Source organism: Dermacentor variabilis, chromosome 4 (assembly GCF_050947875.1).
Source record: "Dermacentor variabilis isolate Ectoservices chromosome 4, ASM5094787v1, whole genome shotgun sequence".
Lineage (NCBI taxonomy): Eukaryota > Metazoa > Arthropoda > Arachnida > Ixodida > Ixodidae > Dermacentor > Dermacentor variabilis.
Genome location: NC_134571.1, coordinates 65146021 through 65157611, shown reverse-complemented (window position 1 = coordinate 65157611; position 11591 = coordinate 65146021).

Genomic DNA, 11591 nt, shown 5'->3' with positions numbered 1-11591 from the left:
GCTCTCTTAACTACTACACGCAGAGGCAAGAAACAACGCGCGCTTTAGATACTATAGATGAGATGAATATTTACAATTATTATTAGGGTTATAATTATATTCAAGTGCTGATTGCCGTGTTATAGTTTGTTAACGAAACCACCCCTCAATTCTAAATACCTTAAGGCAGTTTGTCGTGTGCGTATCATGGCCACGCATGCTTATATCGCCTTTCCGTTTCTCTACCACGGTTGCGCTTTAAAACCACGGCGCTGCAAGTTTGCTTTCCTTTCCTTCCCTCTTCTCCGCCCTTAAACTGACTCTCTTAACTACTACACGCAGAGACAAAGAAACAGCACGCGCATGCGATCGCATAGATGAGATGAATACATATATATAGAAAAGCATCAGTCATAGCTCTCGAAGTATAATATAATATAATATAGAATAGCTCTCGAAGATAGCTATTCCGGCGGCTAGCTTCCCACGCTATGCGTGCCGTCCTCGCACCTGTTAAAACTTTTCCTAGACGCTAGAACTATACCATTCCTACGCAACCTTGAGCGATCGGAAAGCGCGTTTTCCACGCCTGGCCGGCGGAGAGGGGGGGCTTCGTTCCGGCCGCGAAGGCAGTTTTCCTAGTCTCTAAAGCCGCTCGAGTTCACGCTGCTCCTCTGGCGGCCATTTTTCCAAGAAATTATGCCTTCCAACCACTCAGAATCGACTGTCGACTGTCGCGACTGTCGACAGTCGACTGTCGCGGACAACACCAGCCCCTTTCCACATAAGTATGAGGCTCGGAGCAGGAGCTATAGCGCTTGAATGTAACCGCTGGCTTGACGAACCAACCGACTGAGCTACCTTTCCGGGCAACATTGAAGGATCACGAGTTCAAATCACATGTTATGTTCCTTTTTTTTTTAAGGTATTTTCCTTCCTTTTATCACAGTACGGAAACCCTCCTAAAAAAAAAAAATTCTATATCCTCAATTATGTGTGGCCACACATGTGCAGGTCATAAATACCAGGTTCTCTAGCCGAGTGCCATCCATGCGGTATAACCGAGCTCAGATTGGTCCACCTTGACTGATCAAATAGGGCGCCACTGTAGGTTAAATGAGGCGTACAACTCCTGCGGGACCCGCCGTGGTTGCTCAGTGGTCATGGTGTTAGACTGCTGAGCACGAGGTCGCGGGATCGGACCCCGGCCACGGCGGCCGCATTTCGATGGGGGCGAAATGCGAAAACACCCGTGTACTTGGAATTAGGTGCATGTTAAAGAACCCCAGGTGGTCGAAATTTTCGGAGTCCTCCACTACGGCGTGCATAATCAGAAAGTGGTTTTTGTCACGCAAAACACCATAATTCAAATTTTAATTTAACTCCTGCGGGGACGGTAGAGTATCCGTCTCCAGTGCAAGGGGACCGTGATTCAAATCCCGGTGCCGCGCAATTCTCCTCCGGGAAATACAAAAAAAACAAAAGAAAAAAGAAACCGTGTGTTGAGAAATTGCACAAACAGGCCTGGAGTGCGGCCTGATCCCGGTGACCAGAACCGGTAACGCACTCTCTCACCAGAGCAGGATTGGCCACCCTGGTGCAGTACTTGGCCACAGCCTCCTATATGAATACAACAATCAAACCCCGGCCCTCAGTCCCCAGCAGCCGCGAAGCAACTGACCACGGCGGCGGTCAGATCTGTAACGCTGCAGAGGGTGCTAAGAATACCTGGCTCCGGACAGGCCGCCATTGGAATCTGAACCTGGCAACGTTTAACGTTAGAACGCTATCTAGTGAGGCGAGTCTAGCAGTATTATTGGAGGAATTAGAGGGTAGTAAATGGGATATAATAGGGCTCAGTGAGGTTAGGAGGACAAAAGAAGCATATACAGTGCTAAAAAGCGGGCATGTACTGTGTTACCGGGGCTTAGCGGAGAGGCGAGAACTAGGAGTCGGATTCCTGATTAATAAGGAAATAGCTGGTAACATACAGGAATTCTATAGCATTAACGAGAGGGTGGCAGGTCTTGTTGTGAAACTTAATAAGAGGTACAAATTGAAGGTGGTACAAGTCTATGCCCCTACATGCAGTCATGATGACCAGGAAGTCGAAAGCTTTTATGAAGACGTGGAATCGGCGATGGGTAAAGTCAAAACAAAATACACTATACTGATGGGCGACTTCATTGCCAGGGTAGGCAAGAAGCAGGCTGGACACAAGTCAGTGGGGGAATATGGCATAGGCTCTAGGAATAGCAGAGGAGAATTATTAGTAGAGTTTGCAGAACAGAATAATATGCGGATAATGAACACGTTTTTCCGCAAGCGGGTTAGTCGAAAGTGGACGTGGAGGAGCCCGAACGGCGAGACTAGAAATGAAATCGACTTCATACTCTGCGCGAACCTTGGCATCATACAAGATGTAGAGGTACTCGGCAAGGTACGCTGCAGTGACCATAGGATGGTAAGAACTCGAATTAGCCTAGACTTGAGGAGGGAACGGAAGAAACTGGTACACAAGAAGCCAATCAATGAATTAGTGGTAAGAGGGAAACTAGAGGAATTCCGGATCAAGCTACAGAACAGGTATTCGGCTTTAACTCAGGAAGAGGACCTTAGTGTGGAAGCAATGAACGACTATCTCATGGGAACCATTAAGGAGTGCGCAATAGAAGTCGGTGGTAACTCCGTTAGACAGGAAACCAGTAAGCTATCGCAGGAGACGAAAGATCTGATCAAGAAACGCCAATGTATGAAAGCCTCTAACCCTACAGCTAGAATAGAACTGGCAGAACTTTCTAAGTTAATCAACAAGCGTAAGACAGCGGACATCAGGAACTATAATATGGATAGAATTGAACAGGCTCTCAGGAACCGAGGAAGCCTAAAAACAGTGAAGAAGAAACTAGGAATAGGCAAGAATCAGATGTGTGCGTTAAGAGACAAAGCCGGCAATATCGTTACTGATATGGATGAGATAGTTCAAGTGGCTGAGGAGTTCTATAGAGATTTATACAGTACCAGTGGCACCCACGACGATAGTGGAAGAGAGAATAGCCTAGAGGAATTCGAAATCCCCCAGGTAACGCCAGAAGAAGTAAAGAAAGCCTTAGGAGCTATACAAAGGGGGAAGGCAGCCGGGGAGGATCAGGTAACAGCAGATTTGTTGAAGGATGGAGGTCAGATTGTTCTAGAGAAACTGGCCACCCTGTATACGCAATGCCCCATAACCTCGAGCGTACCGGAATCTTGGAAGAACGCTAACATAATCCTAATCCATAAGAAAGGGGACGCCAAAGACTTGAAAAATTATAGACCGATCAGCTTACTGTCCGTTGCCTACAAAGTATTTACTAAGGTAATCGCAAATAGAATCAGGAACACCTTAGACTTCTGTCAACCAAAGGACCAGGCAGGATTCCGTAAAGGCTACTCAACAATAGACCATATTCACACTATCAATCAAGTGATAGAGAAATGTGCAGAATATAACCAACCCTTATATATAGCTTTCATTGATTACGAGAAAGCGTTTGATTCAGTCGAAACCTCAGCAGTCATGGAGGCATTACGGAATCAGGGTGTAGATGAGCCATATGTAAAGATACTGGAAGATATCTATAGCGGCTCCACAGCCACCGTAGTCCTCCACAAAGAAAGCAACAAAATCCCTATAAAGAAAGGCGTCAGACAGGGAGATACGATATCTCCAATGCTATTCACAGCATGTTTACAGGAGGTATTCAGAGGCCTGGAGTGGGAAGAATTGGGGATAAAAGTTGATGGAGAATACCTTAGCAACTTGCGATTCGCTGATGATATTGCCTTGCTTAGTAACTCAGGAGACCAATTGCAATGCATGCTCACTGACCTGGAGAGGCAAAGCAGAAGGGTGGGTCTGAAAATTAATCTGCAGAAAACTAAAGTAATGTTTAACAGGCTCGGAAGAGAACAGCAGTTTACGATAGGTAGCGAAGCACTGGAAGGAGTAAGGGACTACATCTACTTAGGGCAGGTAGTGACCACGGATCCGGATCATGAGACTGAAATAACCAGAAGAATAAGAATGGGCTGGGGTGCGTTTGGGAGGCATTCTCAAATCATGAACAGCAGGTTGCCACTATCCCTCAAAAGGAAAGTGTATAACAGCTGTGTGTTACCAGTACTCACATATGGGGCAGAAACCTGGAGACTTACGAAAAGGGTTCTGCTGAAATTGAGGACGACTCAACGAGCTATGGAAAGAAGAATGATGGGTGTGACGTTAAGGGATAAGAAAAGAGCAGATTGGGGAGGCAACAAACGCGGGTAAACGACATCTTAGTTGAAATCAAGAAAAAGAAATGGGCATGGGCCGGACATGTAATGAGGAGGGAAGATAACCGATGGTCACTAAGGGTTACGGACTGGATTCCAAGGGAAGGGATGCGTAGCAGGGGGCGGCAGAAAGTTAGGTGGGCGGATGACATTAAGACGTTTGCAGGGACAACATGGCCACAATTAGTACATGACCGGGGTAGTTGGAGAAGTATGGGAGAGGCCTTTGCCCTGCAGTGGGCGTAACTAGGCTGATGATGATGATGATGATGACTTCTGTTTGCTTTAAAAACGAATAACACTGCCTACATTGAGCGGATTTTCTTATCTAATTGTCTGACAGGAGTCGAGGAGCATGCTAAAGGGGAGAGGGTTTCGATGTGGTTGAGCCGGTGCACTGAAAATCGATAACCGAATGAAGAGGGTAGTGCATGTGCCTTCGATTGGTCCTCTTGCCCTTACTTCGTTCGCGGTGACTGGTTGAAAATCGCCGCGGCAAGCAACGGAAGCTTAAGAATGACGCTGAAAGAGATCCTCAGCCAAAAATTGTAGGCAAATCGAGGTAGTTAACCTGGCGAAAATGGTCGAAAACGTTACATTGCCAAGCAAAATAGTTTTATTGTACGTAAATAAACCCATGCTCTCCGGCAGGAACGAGCAGCCAGTGGCTCAGCGATCGGCGGCAGCCATCTTTTATTCCTTTTTAAATGGGGTAGCGTGCGGCTAGTCAGAAAAATATTCAGTATTATTCGGCATATTAATCCATCTTTAAGGTGTACACATCACTTTGGCGTCGCGTGACAGACAGGCGAAGTGGGGATGGTCCACAAAAGTTTTTGACCAATGGCGGGGGCGTGTGATTGCAGAACTAGAATAGAAAAGTTTGCAGTAGCTTTACGTTATAGCGCCCCTGCACGCGTTTCTTGGAATTACGACCTCTGAGCTTTTCTTTTTAGCAAATTTCTCTTCCTCTCTGCTGGAAGTGCTTGTAAGCGGCCCTCATACACCTTAAGAGCTGATCCTCAATTCTTCGTTTAGTGCAGTCTATGACGTCTGTAATATATACAGAAGTGTATTACCTATTAAAATCGCATGTTTACTTCTATCTCTTTGATTTTACCTTCTCCATATACATCTGTTTATGGACGCGAACAGTATGTCTAGCGCTGAATATTATGCAGCATTATATTGGATTACCTTAAACCTTTGGCCACCTTTTCAAGCATTGTGAACATCTGCTTGCGTCCGTAAAAAATATTCGTTTAAGTCTAAATGAGTATAGCTCTCTGAGAAGGTCCATGAGATGTTGTTTGACAGATTGAAATGGCGCTTCTATGGCTCGATACCGATTGCCACTTCGTATGCTGATGGCAGGGAACTGCCTAATACGATTTTTCAGTTCTCCAATGGCTCTGTCGGGAGTGCCTTCTCCTAGCGCGAGAAAAAATAAAACGTTGCGCTTCATAGAGAACCCAGAACCGAGCATGCCGGAATTCACTATCTGCAATCTTGTGAGTAAGGTGTTGGTTCGTTATGACACGGCCCTCCTCTCCAACGCGCACATTTAACGAGTTTTCAGTGTCCCTGCAGATGTCTGCGCCATAAAGAGAGGATACATTACGGAATAAAACTTTGAAAACTAATTATAGTAAGGATAAACAACTTGTGCATGGATCCAGAGCACACATCGAGACAGACAAGCCAGTTAGTTATATACGCTGTATTTGTGCAATGTTAATAAAGGTATAGGATGAAAGTAACGTTCAAGTAATCGATCACGTTTTAGTGATTGTTCAGTTACTTTCATCGCCCAGTAATTAGTAAGTCTAATCAAATAAATATTTCAATGGTGTAATTGTAAGTGTAATCGGTTACATTTTTCCGTAGCGTGTACAATTCCGCTTGAAATGTAGAAAGGAATGAGAAAAGAGAAAAATTGAAGTTGGCGAAAAGATAACTGAAGTTTAGGGCTTGGCGGAAGCCCGTCTGTTCGGGATAGATCATGGTGAAAGGTTGACAAAACCCGGGGCACTACGCCGACCAAAGTAAATTTAAAAGAAACGATCACCGGCCCTTGCTGCCCGTGAGGATAGTCGAACAGTGAAGCTGTGTTAGTTGCACCGAGTGTTACAACATGCAAGTAAAGCTTCGCAAGCCGTCTATATTCTTGTTTCTTGTTCCTCTAGTTTCATCTCTTGTTTCACCAATTTTTCACCTCATTTTCACTTTCGCGTGCTTCGCTTCATGAGCATGCTTTAGTAGCGCTGCCGTTTAAACTCTGCATCTCTGGCGCGCATCTCGGGGTGGCCCTACGACGACGAGCCCTTTGACGATCCAACTCTCGCTGACGCTAGCGGTATAGGCAGCTTCTTCTTCAAGAGTATACGCACTACACGTGGTCTTGCCATAGTTGTAGCTGGGATAGAATGGGCAGAACCAACAACGCAAAAGTGAATTATCAACTTAGGGCGATAAAAACCAAAGAGCCAAGGAAGGTGGACAAAGACAATCGCTTGTAATTGTCCAGCGCTTGACTTTGTCCACCTTTCCTGTCTCGGTGGTTTTCATTGGGTTAAGTTACTAGTTCAATTATGAAAAACCAACTAGCCCAACAATCGACTCTTCTAGAACACTAATACAAAACTCCGTATATTGGGCGCAAGGCCCACAACTGGAGATGCGGGCGCTGCAATCGTTTTGACCATTGGTTGGAATGGTCTGATGAGTGGTGTGGCGCAAGAAGTGCCGAGAGCTACGCGCTCCTAGTATTGCGTTTCAGCTGCTGGGCGCTGTTCGTCGGCCTTAAACCGCAAACGGTACATTTGTTTCTTTCGCGGTAGGGTGGAATCAGTCGTTGATAAATTCGATGCCGATCTGGCTGGATCATCGAAACTGCACCGAGTGAAAACCGTATAAGATTCGCGTATAACATAGCATTCTCACAGGGGGAAGGGATCGCTTCAACCTCTTTCCCCGGTTGAGCTCTTGTTTCCCTCTCCCGCTAGGTCACGTGGCCCCTTTTTAGCAAAGTTCGACAGCCATGGCACAGGGTCCGCATAAACAGCTTCGCTGTAAAAAGAAGAGGTTTCGCCTCCCACACGGGAGCCTTGTTCACAAGGTAAAAAATGTGTTCGACCAGTTTGTTTAAATAGCCTTCAACACGTGACGGAGTCAGTGCGTGTACACTGACGACAGATTGCCGTTGCTCTTTTTCAGAGTGTGCGGCATAGTCTGGAGTCATGAGCGACTCATGATAAACGCATCGAGATAGCCCTTTTTTTCGCGCAAGAATAGGTGCCTTCCCCCAGTCGTTTGCGTGGCCTTCTCAAGCGGTATGCTCAGCCGACACACTGGATTTCACATCTTCTTATCTCACGTTATAATTGTCCTCTTTAAGACGGCTTTCACTAATTTCACCAATATACACGTAGTCACGATCCCCGCATGGGACAACGTGAACAACAATCCTGAGAATTTTTCTTTTAGTAAGTTGTCCTTAACATTGACGAAAGATTGTAGCAGTTTCTCGTTTGGAACCTGTACCACTTGAACATTGTGAGAACGCCGAAGATGGCTTGGAGCTTCACTTATGGACGGCAAATAGTTCATTCCCGAGCGCTTTTCACCAAAGGCAGCGCAGGGTAACTGTGTGCGTTCCATTTGTCGTCCAACAGCGTTCAATAAAGAATTTGGATAACTACAGGCTGATAGTTCCTGTCGTACCACGCTTACATCAGCTACGTAGTATTCCTATCCTGTGCAGATTTTGTGCGCGTGTCGTAGAAGCAAGGAAACCACTGCCCTTTTATCTTGTCACAGGTGGACGACAAACCCACAATCTCCAAAATTACGCTTGTATGGCACTACCAATTGCGCTACAGCGACAGCCGTCGATCTTAGGTATTTATATGTACTATAATATATATGTATAAATGTATCATGCCGTACAAAGACAGCTGCCTGCCCAGATGGCGTTACCTATATGATTTTGGCCTAAGATGCCTTTGCGCTATCAAAACCTGTCACTCTCGTATATGATAAATAAACCTGGGCCGGCAGATATAATGGCAATCGTAAAAATACACAATAATTTCTTGATAAAGGAGGCTCTTCTTTATTCATTAAAAGTCGCACATTAACTCCAATCCTTAAAGTTATAGCAAGACCCCATTTTGTCTCGACTCCTGTGAGCCTCATAAGCTATCTTTGCGACGTAATAGAGAAGATAGTGGAGAATCGACCTCAGTGATGGCTTGAAAACAGAGATTAGCTATCCTATTACAATGCAGCGTTTAGAAAGCGACGTTGCTGTATGGATGCAGGGCTGGACCATGTAACAAGCATTCAACGTCAACATACATTTAGAAATGGGACAATCGTGCTCTTCCTTGATTTTAATATAGCGTCTGACACTTTAATTCATGTACACACATGTGCTTGTTAGCTTCCTACAGCATGCTCTATGTAGACAGCCTCTGTGATGGATTTCACAGTTGATAAGTGACAAAAATTGTTTAGCGAACGAATAAATGGCAGTGTAAGTATCAGATCGTTGCGCAGGACATTCCGCAGGGCAGTGTACCTAGCCCGTTTCTCTTCAACTCTGTAACGGCAGCTTTACCGTAAAAGCTACCGGCTGGTCTACTGTATGATTGCACATTGATGGCGTCTACATATGGCTTCTCGTTCATGTAGTCAACTACATTCGAAGTGGCAGGATGGGCTTGATGTAATTGACAACTTCTTAAAAGAAAGGGGCATGTGACATTATTACGATAAGACAGCCGTATTACCTATTTCGAGACAACACCTAACCTTAAGAATTTTCAGCTTAGTCTATAAAGAAAAAAATGTTTGGTGACTGTGGAGGAGCGCAAGTTCCTTGTCATTACTCTCGATCGGCAATTTTAACGGGTTTTCTCGCATGAGTGCACTTGAAAAGAAAGTAGAGTCTGTTATAAACCTGCTTCGCTGACCATCTGGAACAACATGAGGATCAGTATCGTTACCACCAAAAGGTCACAGTTCACTAATAAAGCAAAAGATAGCTTATTTTGGGACAAATCTCCGTGCTCTACCAGAAACTTCGCATGAGGAACTTCAATGCTTATGGGCAAGGGGGCAGAGTATGCCTTTGATGTCCTCCAAGCAACTTCAATTGTTCTTTTTATTCCTAAGGGTCGTCATCCACCTTTTCCAATAATGTGAACAGTTGAAACTTTAGACACGTTTGCCGACTTCTAACGCAACATGAAGAGCACCTACTTAGCAACTCCCTTCGTGAAATAAACAAAAGTCAAATCAATAAGGTTATTCAGGAATATAAAATGTTATTACCGTGTATTGGAATATGATGAATGGATCTCAGTTACCCTTTTTAATGCTGACAATGGTCAACAGAGCAATATCCATCGAACGTCTCCTACGCAAGAGAAATATGTTCATGATATCTGCACAGCAATTTGCACGACACCAATTTACTTCCTATATCTATGTTGTGCTCATGTATATGCCAATGTGCGAATATAATTTGTCTTCATCCGCGTTCATCGTACCAGACCTGAATCTAGAACAGAAGTTTAAATTATTTCCAGATACATCTTCTGCCGTCACGGGACTGTTTACTATCCTTTTCTTCATGTGTTTCACAGCCTAAGCATATATTGCACACAAATGGTTATCTTTCGCAATGCTCAACGCCCTCATATTAATAAGAATTTTGTAGATATAAATGCGATAAATACACATTTGGTATACGAAACCATCAGGGAACACACAAAGCCAGGGAAAAAAAATCACGTTTTAGCATATCAGCGGATACCAGGACACTGAAATACACTTGGAAAGACTGTAGTGTACGCTGCTGCAAAACAGGCGCGCGAAAATGAAAATGCAAGAAATCTCTCTTTTACCCATAGTGAACTCCACCTGTGACACGAAACAGATATCCTGTGGATTTAGCGCAAACTGTTGGTATATCAGAAATAAGACTGTTGAGAGTTATTCTTCAGAGACCGAATCACTAAATTGACCATTCCCCCAAAGTTTAGTGACGATATAAATTCTTTATTGAAAACCTTTACTGCACCGTCTCCAGCTTGGCACAGCATTTACGCGCCGCTTCTTACATTGGTTTCAATGCGTTCCAAGCCCGCAATGTTATTGGGGCCTCACTCACGAAGAAGCGCAAGACCTCTTTCTCGGGCCTCCGTGACACTATGCCACGAGGCGAAGACTAAAAGCTGATTTAATATTGTTAGACTCTAGATCTTTCACTCTGTATAAAAATATTGGCTCATAGCCAACAATAGGGCTACAGGAAAAAGCACTTGTTGCTTGTAAAATCTTTCTGAAGAAAAAAAAATACAGCAGAATATCTTTAGGCTGCTACTAAACGTTCCTTGTTGACCGAACTATTACATTTTGCTTAAATACCACAGCGTGTATATGCCGTATGAGTGAAGCTCACATCTGCTGTCTTTGTTATATGTTGCTATGTGTCTTGTTGTGTAGATGTGCCTAGGTACGTTAGCCATTACGTTAGCCTAGGTACGTTAGCTGCGAAACTCCATTTATGTGTTTTTCTTTCTGCAAAATTTTTATACACACTTACTTGTTTACAGAACTGTGTGCGTCTCTTATGTGTTCTTTTGCCCACTTCAATGCGCAAAACTATGTATATCTATGTGCTATTTGGCTGTCTCCAGTTCTTAGAATTTTTGGTGCTTTTAATTTTGCTTGTTTCGCGAAGAGGAGAAGCCGGCGTGAATAATGATAGCACCCTCTGCTTTAATTTCCTATTATAAAAAGAAATGTCAAGCTTACGGCAACAGAATGCCTGCAAAGCGGCTCATTTACGAACGTAATAGAAGAATGTTATGCGTTACTTTAAGGCAGAGGGGGGGGGGGGGGCGAGGCATACGCTTTTTGTCAGAGCCATTCAGTAGAATGTTTTGGCTCAAGTTAGAGAATTCAATAACCTAACGTCATATATTGTATGGAGAACGCGGCTGCTATGGGGTCGTTATTGTCAATTTTTATGGGCTGCGAGGCGTTTCAACGGTGGGAAAGGAATGTTCAGTTATATATCCTGAACTAAAGATGAGCCTCGAGCAAAGCGAGCTCACTTTATTGAACCTGAAAACTAACTATTAAACCTGGAGAACACAATCAAGAGCAAGCACAGTATACAGAGCTTATCACATTTTAATGCGTAGATGTACATTGCAAGAAAAAAAGTTCGAGGTCTTCCACATGGAAGACGGAATTCTTCAAACACAATTCCTGAGCTTGAC